Source organism: Pseudorasbora parva, chromosome 2, assembly GCF_024679245.1.
Source record: "Pseudorasbora parva isolate DD20220531a chromosome 2, ASM2467924v1, whole genome shotgun sequence".
Taxonomy (NCBI): Eukaryota; Metazoa; Chordata; class Actinopteri; order Cypriniformes; family Gobionidae; genus Pseudorasbora; species Pseudorasbora parva.
In genome coordinates, this window is record NC_090173.1 from 11,122,728 (window position 1) to 11,139,592 (window position 16,865).

General features: G+C 36.8%; 1 protein-coding gene across 12 annotated transcripts in view; it reads right to left on the reverse strand.

The window, feature by feature from the left end:
- The window catches only part of rbfox3b (RNA binding fox-1 homolog 3b), a 622,784-nt gene that overhangs the window by 367,863 nt on the left and 238,056 nt on the right, over window positions 1–16,865 (reverse strand). The window contains exon 1 of one of the 12 annotated variants that reach the window (XM_067456314.1): window positions 14,307–14,334. The exons of 9 other annotated variants lie outside the window; for them this stretch is intronic. The gene's annotated coding sequence lies outside the window, so the exon portion shown is untranslated. Of the gene's footprint in view, window positions 1–14,306; window positions 14,421–16,865 lie in introns of those variants that run through there. 2 more of the 12 variants (XM_067456250.1, XM_067456258.1) reach the window with 2 other exon arrangements.

The window sequence follows — 16,865 nt, forward strand, 5'->3', positions numbered from 1 at the left end:
AAATGACCGCCATAGGAAATGAATGGGAAATACGCAAAAACACTGGGAATCTTTTGGTGATACAAACCACAAATCAGCCATGAACCAGAAAAAAAAAATTGCATAGCAATGTAGGGGTGACACTAAAATATCAAGAGTGCAAAATAGACACAACCAACCAACCCCCTCACCACCACAACACACACATATACACATATATATATATGGGATGCACCGATCCGATACTCGGGATCAGTATCGGCTCCGATCTGCCATTATTTGCCGGATGGGGTATCGGACAGACAGGACCGATCCAAATTCGATACTGTGCGCATAATTTTCTGTGTTGTTGTTAAAACCCCTTAAGTGTCACTGGCCCACCGGTGGGCCCATTTGCCACTGCATGTTTAAAACAATATATCCTATATTTATCCTGATCTAATGGTGACAAACTATATATCATTCGAAAGCTTACGAACTCAAGATTCATCCTGTGCAAACCGATTTGAAATCAGACCTTGCGTTACCATGGAAACGGTGCTCTAAATTATTCTAGCAGGGCTCCTCCCCAAGTGGCGTTGTCATGTTTCATATTTATTTAACATATTTATTTAATTTATAATAAAAACCTTTTCTAATCTTGACAAAACGCATATCGTCGGAAAGGTCTTAGTCTCATGGTTCTATATCTGCAAACTGTTTTGTGATATTTACACAAAAATATATACATTTGACACAGAAAATTGCATTAAAAAAAATCAATGGAATTTCAATGACACCCGGTGGCTATTTGTGGTACAACGCCTAAACAAAATCTCATGGGAACTTCAATTTTTGTGATATCAACTTCAAATTTGGAACACAAATTGATTAGACATATGGCTTTGATTTGATAGTAATTTTAGAGTACACATTATTTTGTAACATATTTTATATTAAATATTAAATATGTAGTACAGTATATTTGATTTACAGTACATTTAAACTTCCATAACTTTTTTATACTTAATTTTTTTGAAGTGATTTCACTTGAGCAATACTCTGCTGACTGTCTTCTTTAAAATGAGACCAAACGTATGTCTATATTCCAAAGCATTCTTGAATTGCAACAATTTAAGTTTGGATAGTGAATTTTCATATATATTTTCAAAAAGGGGGGTGACACTTAAGGTGTTAAGCCCCAGCGCCCCACAAAAGGCACAAAAACCTTATAAAGCATCAATGATTCGTGCACTATATTATAAGTGTTCTGAAGCCATTCCATCGTTTAATGCGAGTACAGATTAGTTCACGTCAATGCTTCCCTCCACTGCGTCTGTCAGTCACTCTCCATTCAGCTTTAAACTGTCGCGTTCGGTTACGACACTCAACACGGTAAAACTTTCCAAGATTATTTATTGTTTCTGTTACTATGCTTGATCTGTAGATAACGCTCTAACGTTATGGTTTCTCAAAAAATGGCTATCTGCTGGCGTTTATTGCTGTAAACCGTGTTACTTTCTACCGGGTGTCAGTTAGATCACAACACTGGACTAGTTATTATATTGTTTTTCACACACAGTAACTGAAATGTTAAACTGTTAAAATAAAGGGCTTATAAGAATACTGCACAGATATACTACGCGTCTATATCTTGTTTTAAACGTCTGCGGACGGAGCGCGGCGCGCTGTGAGCGTCTATGACTGTGAGCATGTGACTCCATGTTGCTTCAAGCGCATCATCCTGCGCACGGGATGCGCATAAGCGCTTTGTGCCGCTGTGTATTATGCTACTGTTGTGCTATGAAAGCCTTATTAATAGCCTTTCTTATTCTGCTCTATCTATATGTATATATTTTCATTAAAAATATGCATTATACATTTAAAATAAATGCAATTTCTTAGTATATAGGCCCTATTTCTATAAATATATTTACTTGTTTTTCATGAATATATTTTGTGTAACATATTTTACCAGATTTACAGCTACAGTTATTCACTTTTGTGGTTTCCTTTATTTTTTCCCAACTAACTGTTTAGATTTTATACAATTATTGTGCACTCGTGATTTTATAACTTTTGCTGCTGTATTATTCACTAATCTAATTTATTCAATTGTACACACTAAGGCTTAGAAATTCTACATAGACAAAACTGCATTGGTATCGGATCGGTTTAGTATCGGTATCGACCGATATTCAACATTTTTAATATCGGATTGGATCTGGAAAAATGGTATCGGTGCATCCCTAATATATATATATATATATATATATATATATATATATTAGGGCTGGGACAACGCGTCGACGACGTCGACGCAAAAAATACGTTGACGCAAAATATGCGCGTCGATTCGTCAGACTCAAAATAAAGATGGCGGCGGCGGAGAGTAGTAGCAACCATAGATGTACATAATAAAGTATATTATGTAATTAAGTATATTATTTATTATGTATATCTATGGTAGCAACACGAGTGGCTCCTCAGACTTTCAGAAGTGCAAGGCTTGCGGGTTGGCCACAGTCTATGGGGTTGGCGCGCGGTGCGCACGGAGCATCACAGGCATGCGCGCACGCGTTTTGTTGTCACGGCTACATAAACAAATTTCTGCACACAGGAAGACAGATGTTTTGGTAATATTTGATGTATTTTAATCACAAAAACAAACGTTTGCATCAAGTGAAAGCATCGGACACATTGGCTCCGTTACCTACATAATAAGCTGTTTTAAATTTAAAATGTTCAATGTCTAATCGCGCTGATGTGACCGAGGGTATCCATCCTCTAAGTGAGCAGTTTCATCCCAGGACTATTCCGGTTTTAAACGGAGTATTGGCGCCCGTAATGCACTCTACATGTAACTTTTTTCACTGTCATATGCCGCGGATGCCGCGGATGCGCGTGGCGTTTCTGTTGCGGGTCAGCCACGGGGCTGTGTGGCGTTTTCTCTGCCTTTGCACACTAGAAGCGTGTCTGACGCGGCGCTGCTGCTGCTATTGATGCGGAGGGAAGCCCTATTCCTAATGTTAAACATAAATAGCCTACTGATACAGCAAAGACAACGTCGGGAGTAGCCACATATCTATGGTATTGACGGCAAAATAGGCTACAGAATATTTCGTTCTGTATTGACAGTTGCAATATTTCAAAATCGATAATTGACGTTTTTTATTATTACAATTAGGCCTATATCTGCATTTATGTAAACCTACAGACTTTCAAACATGAAAATGTAATTTAATAATATGTATTCGTGTCAAAATGATATATAAACATCTTTTCCTATTCTATTTTGCCTGGAGACGCTCCCAACACACGTGAAAAATAGCGCTCTTTTATTTCCAGCATGCACGCGTTTTCCGCGCGTCACAGTCAGTGTGCAAACTCCAACCTGTTAACATGTGAGCCGAAACAAAAACGGACACGCCACGCAGCCGAGACGCTCACGCTTGCAGTGTGTCCCCGGATTTGATTAACCAACTTGTTGATATTTAATCGATGGGCATAGCCTGTAGGCTGAGTTGCATACATAGAAAAATCGTATAATATGTTTCTTTGTTGTAGGTTTATACTTATTTATTTGTGTGTGTGTGTTAGGGATGCGCGATATACCGGTACTGGAAAAATACCGGTATATATTTTATTTAAAACGGTACGATATTATGATTTGGCACATTTCGGTATATGCTGCTGTTCCGAAGTTCACCGCTAGATGGCAGCGCGCTACCCAAACTGACCCGAAACAACCGGCAAATGTGACAACAACACAGACGGACAAAATGGATAAAGCAGTTGAATCTCACTCAAGATGCCCAAAACGAATTAATAAAGAGAGGAGTAGAAGTGACATTTGTAATGACTTTGCTTATAAAACTGATGAAGAACCATCAAACCTAGCCAAGAAGCATCTGTCACTAAGTTATCCTGACTTTAAGACTTCTGAAGAGATCGACAGGTCAGTGAATCATTCAAACCATCTCATTTAGACATTTATTTTCTTTTAACACTGATCAACGCACACACATAGCCTAACATAAGATCGAATATCACAATCTCCAGCGTTCGTTTCAACCAATGACATTTAGATCTCATTATATTTGCACGCGTACTATTGCACTATTTATATTCCCGTTAGACACAACCGCCTGTGTTTATGTGAATAACTTACTCACTAAAGACGGACATTTGTACATAATTCTGTGTATTTGACTGTTTAAGGAAACTTAATGTGTAATGTGCGAGCGTGACTAAGTGACAGGCGTGTGTGTGTGTGTGTGTGTGTGTGTCGTTGTTATAAGCTCATGTCTCCTGTAACTGTTATTACGAAATGCTATAAAATCTCTTGCATGTTCAAATGATTTCCGTTCTCCATCCCGAGACCAGCGTGAAATGTTGAATCGGATTATGCAGATTGCTTTAGTGTAGTGCGATGTCTTTTGAAACCAGAAGCAATTTGCTAATTTTGAGAGATTTTTGCTGAAATTATTTCTCACAAGAAAGTTTTCAAATGACTGATTTGATGTGATAAGCTTTGCTGATTAATTTACTAATAAACATTTGTGGTAATTTCCCACTTTATAAACTCAAAACTTGCATAATTGTTGTCATTCGCGTGCAATATACCCGCGCTAATATCCGACCTTGTGGTATCGATTTAATATCGGTACTTCGGTATTAGATTGTGGTACCGTACCGAAGCCAAAATTGTGGTATCGAGCCATCCCTAGTGTGTGTGTGTGTGTGTGTGTGTGTGTGTGTGTGTGTCTGTGTGTGTAGCCTACTTTATGTTTTCAAGGTTTTATTGAATGCATTGCTCTTGTATAGTCTTACTTTGGAATTTTAAGAGCAATAAACATATATTGCAATGTTAAGGAATTCGTTTTTTCATTCAGATAATTAAATCAACATGTATAAATTGCTATTAGGCAATTAATGGGGAGATAATCGGTAATCGAATCGAATCGTAACCGAATCGGACAGGAAAAATTAATCGTTAGATTAATCGATGCATCGAAAAAATAATCGCTAGATTAATCGTTTAAAAATTAATCGTTTATCCCAGCCCTACAAACGATACATAGAACTAACGAAAGAGCAAACGATACATAGAACAAACGAAAGAGCAAACGATACATAGAACAAACGAAAGAGCAAACGATGCATTGAACAAACGAAAGAGCAAACGATGCATAGAACAAACGAAAGAGCAAACGATACATAGAACAAACGAAAGAGCAAACGATACATAGAACAAACGAAAGAGCAAACGATACATAGAACAAACGAAAGAGCAAACGATACATAGAACAAACAATAGAGCAAAAGATACATAGAACAAACGAAAGAGCAAACGATCCATAGAACAAACGAAAGAGCAAACGATACATAGAACTAACGAAAGAGCAAACGATACATAGAACAAACGAAAGAGCAAACGATACATAGAACTAACGAAAGAGCAAACGATACATAGAACAAACGAAAGAGCAAACGATACATAGAACAAACAAAAGAGCAAACGATACATAGAACTAACGAAAGAGCAAACGATACATAGAACAAACGAAAGAGCAAACGATACATAGAACAAACGAAAGAGCAAACGATACATAGAACAAACAAAAGAGCAAACGATACATAGAACAAACGAAAGAGCAAACGATACATAGAACAAACGAAAGAGCAAACGATACATAGAACAAACAATAGAGCAAACGATACATAGAACAAACAATAGAGCAAAAGATACATAGAACAAACGAAAGAGCAAACGATCCATAGAACAAACGAAAGAGCAAACGATACATAGAACTAACGAAAGAGCAAACGATACATAGAACTAACGAAAGAGCAAACGATACATAGAACAAACGAAAGAGCAAACGATACATAGAACAAACGAAAGAGCAAACGATACATAGAACAAACAAAAGAGCTAACGATACATAGAACAAACAAAAGAGCAAACGATACATAGAACAAACAAAAGAGCAAACGATACATAGAACTAACGAAAGAGCAAACGATACATAGAACAAACGAAAGAGCAAACGATACATAGAACAAACGAAAGAGCAAACGATACATAGAACTAGGGAAAGAGCAAACGATACATAGAACTAACGAAAGAGCAAACGATACACCCAAACATAAACCTAGGGGACGTTCTCGCTAGCGTGCTTCTTCATTCAAATGCGCTAATGTTACTCCATGATTTTATATACTATCTGACGTGCAAAACCGTTTTGCTAGCTACTGCTAAGGTTTAGTCGCATACAATAGTCCATAAACCGAATCATGTCCTCATAAACTGCGAGTAAACACTAGGGTTGGGAATCGTGAGAAATTTTTCGGTTCCGGTTCCGGTTCCGATTCCGCCTAACGATTCCGGTTCCGATTCCGGTTCCATTAAAATTATTAAACAAATAGTGGTAAAGGAAAAAGGCACAATACGCAACTTTAAACAATACTTTTTTGTGTTTATTACTTGCTCTCAAAAGAATTTACAGGTTGGCAATGTCAAAAAAAAGTCCTGTACTATACATATATTACAGGATTAATCGAGCCATATGGACTTTATGGAAATTAAAATAAACATGTTCAAATTTACACCTCTGAAATTGTCTTATTACATTTTCTCTCTCTGTTTTAGGGATGTTAACCGATGACTGTTTGACCGATGGTTGACCGTCAACGTTAACCGATCAAAGTTGTCTGTTAAAAAAAAAAAAAGTGATCTCTAAATTAGGCTATTATAGACAGTGGACTAAACGCTACTACAGTTAGCCGTCTCATTCCAAAATATTTTTGTGTGAAGTGAACATATCCCTCACACTCAATTTTTCATAACTCGCCTGTTTGTACTTAATAAACCAATAAAAACATTTGGTGCGAGGTCGCAGCGTTTGCGCGCTCACAAGGTTTGCAAAAAGTAAACAGTTAGAGCCAGAGCAGACGACAGTATGAAGCGTGCATTCCGCATAAGATGGGCTTACATTTGGAAATATATATATATATATATATACACACATTTCAGTGGTAACACATAAGGTGTTGATCGTCTTTCTTTATTATTGTTAGCACTAACTTACCTCGAACCAAAGCGGCGTCTCTTCAGAGCTGTCATTTTCTTAAATGAGCCGCGGCAATGTTTCAAATGAGCTCATAACGCTAGACAAACGCCTTTATTTTCAACGCGATCAGCTTGTACCCAAACCATTTCGAAACTAATGAGCCATTGTCCTTGGATTACAAACAAGCTCCTCGGCGCCGCGTTTGCGGGACTCGCGCTGTGGGGGATTTTAAAAAAGTGACGTGAGGGGAAAGGAGGCGGCAGCGCTAGGACAGTGTGAGTGTGAGTATGTGTGTGTGTGTGTGTGTGTGTGTGTGTGTGAGAGAGAGAGAGAGCGGGAGCGCGGCTCGCGGCTATACTCCCAGCGCTTCGCACACACATTGCACCAGAACCGTTTTCGGAACCGACACTCAGGAATTTCGCGCGGTTCCGGTATTTTTCAAAAATCAGTATCGGTTCTGCATAAGAACCGGTTCTCGGTTCCCAACCCTAGTAAACACACACAAATGTTGACAGGCCACTAAATACAGTCCATACCACAGAGACGGACGTCCTGCTGCTGCTGTTTCTCCTGTTCAATTTTATTTCAGCCTCAGATCTGATTCTGGATCATTATCTGTATTAGCTGAATCTGATTGATAGCCATGGTTTATTTAGGGAAACGTTTACTTTTCTACGCATGACGATGTCAGCTTTCAGACGCTCTCGTGCAGTAACTGCGCGTTCGTCATTCTTTAGCTCCGCCCACACGACACGCCTCCAGGCACTTTTGGTTTTTTTCCGGAAAGACTCGGTACAGCCTATCTTTCTTTTATAAATATAATAAAACTAAAGACTTTTCGGAGATATGAAGGATGCAATACTACTCTATAGGTACTCAAGGTTGACATGAGACTGACTGAAACTGAGTGTTTCACCCCCCCTTTAATAAGTCTGAAATGATAAGGAGGCCGCTTCCCGCAATAGAAAGTCAATGGAGACGGCTGGTTTGTTTTCCCCCCCGGTGGGCGTGGCTTTCAGATTATAAAGCGTGTCACTCTGTCTCTATCCCAGCCGTGGGCGTTTACTTCCAAGTCTCCAGTGACACGCCCATCAGAACCCAGCGTTCAGGAGAGAGCCTCAAAACCAGTGTAGAAAATAGCCTATTACTTATTAGTTATGATGTTTTTGAATGAAAAAACCACACGAACGTCATTAGTTGACCTCAGTATAGAATAAAATGAAAAAAGCCAGTTCATGACACCTTTAATTAAAAACACACCAACATGATGCCACCATTAGATCCTGCAATCCTTTTCAGCCGGATCGCTTTTCCAGTAAACATGAAGAAATGAGCGGTCAGGGGTTTTCACTGCCCTTGTCTTCTTTCTCTAACCGTGACCTCTAAAATATGGACGTCCGAGATCATATCGCGAAAGCAATACCTGCGCCAGCAGCCTTCACACAAATTGATTCCGGCCGCCAGACGTCCAGCGTGCTTCCTGCACACTTCCCCGTCAGCACTGTATGCACACACACACACAAATGTGATCTTTATCTTTATGAGCTTTCCTTGGGCACGTGCCATTTGGCACCTACGTGTGATTAACAGCCCGTCGGACTCCCGTCAGTGAGTGTGTTAGGACGCTAGACAGCCAAAATTTACTTTGCAATTGTTACAACCAAGTTTTGTGATAAATAAATTGCAAAATGATCTCCTTGATGTTATTTGTACACTTCACTAACACTAATGCTATTCTTGTGGGATCATTAGCCATCCGTCAAAACTCAATACACACAGAGAACACACAGGCTGCATTCAAATTCACACACACCATCTTCACTATGTTGTAGTGTTTAGTCTAAATCTAGACTAAAAACACATCTCTTTACTATGGCATACACATAGAACATTTTTAACTTTCATTATTCAGATCAATTGACTGATTGTTAGGCTGCATTAACTAGGTCAGCCGGAACCGGGAACACTTCCCATAACACCTGATGTACTCGTTACATCATAAAAAGAGTGGCATCTACGCTAATGTTAGTCTCTCTGTTTATCCCGAGGTTTATCCCGGATCTGGGCCCTGTCCGGATCGGATGGTGGACCTGCCTGGACATGACCAACGCATCCTGGAGTGTCTGCTGAGCCGTGTCAAATGGTGTCTCCTCTGAATTTGCCTCACTGGCACGACATGCTCAAACCCGTCTTCGGCGCAATAATTCCGATCTTTCATGTATTCATACTCTTGTGTAATTGACGCCCCATCCTAAATAAATCTGTCTCTTCCGTGATACCCTGAAAATTTTGAATATTCCGATCTAATATGATTTCCGACCGGTAAGGTTGCCAGAATAATAATCTTACACGGTGTGTTAATAGGCCAGAGGAGAACTGGCACCCCGACTGAGTCTGGTTTCTCCCAAGGTTTATTTTTCTCCATCACGCCCTGATGGAGTTTTGGTTCCTTGCCACTGTCGCCTTTGGCTTGGCTTGCTCAGTTGGGGACACTAAAAATATGATTAAAGTTATTCAACTTATTATACAAATAAAATATATGAATTAGGTCTTATTTAATTCTATAAACTATAATACTGATCTGCCAACATTGTCGCTATATGATAAATTAAAATAAGCTGATAACATCACTGTTTTCTCCAGTACGACTGTACAGCCAAATCTAATTTTGTCGCAATATTATCCTGTTTGACACTGTGAAGCTGCTTTGACACAATCGTGATTGTAAAAGCGCTATATAAATAAAGTTGATTGATTGATTGTATGCAGAGTAAGAGTTAGCACAGCCCAAATTAGCATGCATCGAAAACTGTGTGTCAAACGTGCTTGTGTTGGTGTACTACTAGTGGTTGATTTTTTTAAGCATGCATCATGCATCCATTTGCACTAATATTACCCATCAAACATGCATGCATGTTAATTAATTTTACCCATCATGCATCTATGCAGTTTAGGCTAATATTACCCATTATGCATGCATGTATCTGGACCAATATTTTCCATCATGCATGCATGCATGCAATTTACACTAATATTACTCATATATACCCACATGTAATTTAGACTAATATTACCCATCATGCATGCATGCATTTGGACTGATGATTTGATCACATTAGGACCAGGAACATGTTTTAAGAAGTCAATGTTGATCATTTAAAGTCGGCGATCCAGTCTGGTGCATGTGCTTGAGCAGTACTGAAGTGCATACTTTCACTGCGCGGCAGAAGAATGTGATTTGGGATGCGGCCACACACAGAAAAAAGGGTGTCAAAATTGTACCTTTAGGGGTACAACAGCTTGTCGCTGGGGCAGTACCCTTAAAATGACAACTTTGTACCTTTTTTACAACAAAAAGGTTCATAGTAGTACCTTAAGGTGCGCATTTGTACTCAAAAGTACTAATTAGGAATGTGCGATATATATATATTTGTCCGCGATATCGTAATTGTTGTTTTAACGATGTGCGATCTGACATTATCGAGTATATCCCACGTAGTGCGCGTACACTACATGATGAAGTCTTGAGGATTACTTAGACTACTGTGGGTGCACGAATCCAGAGATCTAGCATAACAAATGCGATATTGATTTTATACAAGTTTACTAAACAAGAATTTAATATTAAGTGACTTCCATTTTAGACACCATATTGCCCATGTTTACTCTATTTCGCCAACGAGAATAGTTCAAAACAAAGTCACAGCACTGTAATCGCGTCTCTGAGCGACACGCGGCGTCTCCTTACTGAATGAATCAGCTTTCTGAACGAATCAGTTGAATCAGTGATTCAGTGACTAAGATAGATTAAGATAGTCAAATGATTCGTTCCTAAATGATTCAGTTGTTTGAATGAATCGGTTGGATCTCAGTGACTCACTCATTAACAGGGACTTGCTGCCGCCTACTGGCGGTTTTAAAGTATCTTTTCATGATTTAAATAATTTCAAATATTAGTATTCAACGTTGTGTGTTTAAAACATCAAAACATTATTTATGCACAACTGCGGGCTATTTGTCACCTCTAAGCTCATTAAATAGTCTGTGTAAATGCCACTTCAAATGCAGCTTCTGTTTCCATTGCGAAGATGAATTTCGTTGATACGTATTTAATTTGATTGGTAACAGACCTATTGTCTTATAATAATTGAATTTGATTCAATTCACGAAATTAACACAAAGATGATGCATGCATATCATCAAGTAAAAAATATATATAAACACACTCATCAAAATATCATCTAATTATCGTCATCGAGAAAATCCAATTTTTTTTGTCAAAATCGCACACCCCTAGTACTAATATGCACCTTTTAGGAGTTAAAAAAAAGGTACAAAGATGTCATTTTAAGGGTACAGCCCCCGTGACAAGCTGTTGTACCTCTAAAGGCACAATTTTGACACCCTTTTTCCTGTGTGCATCATGTTTGGATTGCCGTGACCTTCGTCCTCACAGTGAGCCTCACGTTGTTTCCTTGGACACAAGCGTTTGATTTAGAGCTGAACAACCTTCCATATCTCATAAGACAGTGATGGGACCACACACATCTGAGACCAGAACAGCCTGTACACTTTCCTCCCTAAAAACTGACACTTACTGTCACCAAACTGTGTATAGGCGAGCGGCGTGCGCTGCGATGACAGTTATCTTCCCCGCTACGCCCACGCCATTCCCTCCGCATCACTCCGAACGCTCGCTCCTCTCAGACGAGCGAAAGTGGAGTAGGTTTAGTTTAATCTCCCGTGACTGGTATAATGTACGTTTCTTTTGCATCCTGCTTTACTCTCCAGATTCAGAAGGACTGTTGCATCATCAACAACACCTCACAGGAGCGTGTGTGAAGAGCACAGCGGAGGTTTAGTCAAAGCCCAAGTGTTACAACATGACAAAGCACCATCTGCGTTTGTGTTCATAGAGAAATCACTGACATGCACACACACACACACACACAGACACTGAGGGAAATACTACAACATGAATCTTCACACACACACACTGTACTTCCTAACCCGCTTAGAGATGGGGGAAACGTGAAATACAAGGAAATGTGAAAAAAAAAAAAAAAAAACATTCAAAAAGTACATTTCATAAAAATACGTGTCCAGGCCACATTTCACCACTAAAATTAAATAAAAATAAATAAATTAATACATATTTTACTAATAAGATAATACATGAAATATAAAATAAATAAATGTATAATACAATGAATATCATTTATATATTAAAAAAATTATCATTAAAAAAATTAAAAATTAAAAATAAAAATAAAAAAGATTTATTTAAAAAATTCAATAAAATAAGCATTACAATATTAAAGGACCAAAAATAGTCTTAATTATCTTGATGCTAAAAAAATAATAAATGAAATATAAAATAAATAAATATAATATATATTTTTTTTAAATATTAATAATGAATCATTTAAAAAGTAAAATTAAATAAAAAAAATTATTATTATTTTTTTTTAAATACAATAAAATAAGCATTACAATCTTAAAGGACCAAAAATAGCCTTAATTATTTTAATGATAATAATAAAAAAATGAAATATAAAACAAATAAATGTATAATATCATTTTTTATATCAATAATGAATCATTTAAAATGTAAAATTAAATATAAAAATAATAAAATACAAAATAAATAAAAAAATATTTAAAAAAATACAATAAAATAAGCATTACAATCTTAAAGGACCAAAAATAGCCTTAATTATCTTGATGATAATAAAATAAATTATTTATTTTCGCATTTTAATTGTGTTGGGAACTAAGCACCTTAAATATCAACCTTAGGTAAATATTCAATATTAATAAGAACCAAAAGTTCTAATTAAGCCACAAGAAGAAAATAACAAAAACTTGTGTAACAAATTTCAATAACGAAAAAAAAAAATTAAAAGGTAAATTTCATAAAAGTGTGTGTTCAGGTCACATATCACCACTAAAATAAAATAAAATACATATATACATATTTTACAAATTAAATAAATGAAATATAAAATAACAAAATATATAATGAAAATAATTTATTAAAAAATAAGAATTAATCATTAAAAAAAATTACAATTAAATATAAAAATAAAAAAATACAAAATAAACAAATCTATTAAAAAAAACACAATAAAATAAGCATTAAAATCTTAAAAGACCAAAAATAACCTTAATTATCTTAATGCATAAAATATTTATTTTTGCATTTTAATTGTGTTGGGAACCAAGCACCTTAAATATCAAACCGTAGGTAAATATTCAATATTAATAAGAACCAAAAGTTCTAATTAAGCCACAAGAAGAAAATTAAAACTTGTGCAATACATTTTACAACAAAAATAAAAAGACAAACATAATATGCTCCAGCCTCCAGACAAAGATATCCAAAATAAATGAAACCTAAGCCAGATCCCAGATCAGCTCCATCTCTCACATTAAGGCACACTGATGAATATTCATTAGTTGCATTTAAAGGGTTAAACTCCTCTTACAGCATGACTTCAGTAAAGTGAAAACACACCGATCCTCAACGAGGGCGAGTTACACACTGACATTTAACGCTTAGGTTTGTTTTACAGGCAAATCACTAACACCTTAGTGTTTTGAGCATACCTTTAGCTGAGCGCGGCTCGAGTCGACGCAACAAGCTCCGCTAATCAAACACACGAGCGGCAAACAAAACCCACAATCAGGAACTCATTCAGTGAGTCACAAACACACGCCTGGACTGAATCTTCTGTTGCACAAACAAGCAAACAGACAGCCGTATGAATAAACATACGCTGTTGAGAAGGAGAGATGCTACTGATGAGTTCAACTAATGACCACACACACACACACACACACACGGTAAAGGCTTTCCCAAACATTACCATCATTTGTTCTCGGTCCATTCAAAGTACTTTACTTGCGACATCCTACAATACCAAAAAGCATTACAAAGAGGAACTGAAATATCAGCAGAATAGAACAGAATAGAATAGACTAGAATATAGAATATAGAATACAATAGAATATAGAATACAATAGAATATATAATACAATATAGAATAGAATAGAATAGAATAGAATAGAATAGAATAGAATAGAATAGAATAGAATAGAATAGAATAGAATAGAATAGAATAGAATAGAATAGAATAGAATAGAATGAGATTGACGCACATATATAACTCAACTGTACAGAAACTCTCCGACACACGGAGTTGAGTTGTCCATCTCTATACACACACACACACACACACACACACACACACTGCAGAAGTGAATACTCACAGAGGCTCGCGATCCTGAGCAATCGGCACGCGCTCCCCAACAACAAAACACACACACACGGCTCCTGCGATCCACCGGCTACAGATGAGGAACACCAGCGAGAGTGATGGAGCGAGAGAGGGACGAGGGAGAAGAGAGAGTGGGAGGAGAATGCCGTCACACACACATCTGACAGCAGCGCTGATCATCACACACACTACTACATTATACATGATTCACACATGATTCTACAATAGCCTAATATGGCCGAAATATTACATTTGATTTGTTTTTTATTATGAGGGCAAAACAATAAATGCTGGAAAGCTAAATATGAAACTATATAGTGTCAGCTCTTATTTTAGACATTTCACTCTAGGGTCTTGGCATTAAGATGCGTTTCCGTCGATCGGATCAGCAGTAGATGAGGGAGACATTCCCATTTACACCTGGAGTTTTAATCCATCTCTTGTCCGCTTTTGGCCACTTCTGTCCTGAATTCTTTGAGGGGAGGGTCTATGGGATGGCCAAGTCGCACGGGATAACATCTCAGTAAAACTAGCAGAAGTGGGAGGAGTAACTCGCAACCTCCTTGACGTCGTGTGTATGACGTTACCGTTATCACGCGAGCAACACAACCTGAGCGCCAGTCTGAACTCTGTCTCCTATATATATATATGTGTGTGTGTGTGTGTGTGTGTGTGTGTGTGTGTATGGGTGTTTAAAAAAAAAAAAACACCGGTTCGGTCCAGTCTAACGATTCTGATTGGATTATGTTGGTAATAGACACTTTCCTAGAGCTAAAATGTGTTGTGCCTCCAAGTGCTTTTGATCTTCTTTTTGCTTTAAATGATATGCAGAAAAACTGGACGTTTGCCACAGATTTGTCCCTCCACCTACAACGCAACTGAATGCTTCAAGCGCCTTCAAGTTCGCAAAATGCGCTTTTTTAAAAAACTTTCAAACAGGAAATGACGGAATTTTCCCATACATTTTTACAGCGGGTCTATACGAACAGGATTAGTATTACCCCAGGTCATTTTCCCAGACCTTTTTACAGAAGGCTAAAGTCTCGGTAATCTTCACTGACATTAGCCCTATTCGGACTGGATTAGTTTTACATCAGGGTATATCCAGCAATCCTTAAGTTAAATGTACTACTTTTTAATACCTTTTTTTACTACCTTCAGAATATTTTTTAAAACCATCACGACACTGAATTGCAAGTGTTAATCAGTGACCTTTCTATTATTTACACAGATTTTGACATATATAATATACAAAGAATAGATTTAGAAACGACAGCAGGAGGAAATCTGTGATAAGTTATCATTCAGACACAGTAAAATACATCTCAACATTCACAAAGGTCGGTTAAGGAGAAGCATTACTGCAGTGCATACACATTTGATTTACATTAATAATTGGTATTTCAGCAATTAAATTATTTAGTGTTTTTTTTCCAACAACAAAACCCGAGCCAAATATTACATTTCTATAACTGTGATAAGTTGTTGAATTAAACAAAATACTAAAAACTAGTGCTGTCAATCGATTAAAAACTTTAACTAGATTAATCACATATTTTTTCTGTGATTAATCGCAATAAAAAAAAGGTTTTGTACGTTTTTAATACATTTTTTATATAATTTCATAGTTAATCAAATTAATGTAGAAACAACATAAAGACAGTATATTTTAAATATATTACTTAAAAATATATTTTAAATATATTATTAAATATTCATATATTATTTTAAATACTTGTTTAAATGGCATCTTTTTATGAATGAAGGCCAGTATTACTGATATTAATTCAGCTATTGATTTTTTGTTTACATTCATTATTAGGCTTCAAAAATATAAGTTTTTAATTTAAGTAAACTTAAAACAATGATAACATAAACCCATAATAAATGTCATGTTTATTCCTGCCCTTCCTGTCTTAACAGTTAGGAAATATACAGAAATTTAATAAAGTTATAAAAGTTATATGCAGTCTGCACTGCATAAACTATAAATTACATAGTTAATTCTTATTAAAGCTACAAAAGTTATTTAGTCAAGAGCAGCGAGTCATTTTCTCTGTTCCCTTTGTTCTTTAACTTTACTGACAGGAAGCTTTATTGGCTGCTGTCCCTTTAAGAGCAGACAGACACGCGGATCTCACTGTTTATATGTCTATGGATCGCGCCTCATTCTCTCACAACTCTTTTTGTTCATTTTAGACTTTATATAAATCATTTAAGATTGCTCTTATGAGGATAGTCGTTGAAGATATGCCTTGAAGCAAGTCTAAAATAAAACGTGAGCCAGCCACTTCTGTTGAGCGCGCAGTGTTGCCGAACGACCACTGAATATGACGTCAGCATCAAACACACGCTGAGATGGAGACGAAAGATTTTTGATTATGATCCAGATATGCTAAAGCCCATATTTAAACGAACTAACTAAACGCAGATAGAATTTCAATCAGAATAGGACAGAATAGGACAATTCAGACTGATAGTCTGAAAAAATAATGCCTAATTTGGAAAAAAATAATACCTATGAGACCACATTTAACACTTTTATAGGGCT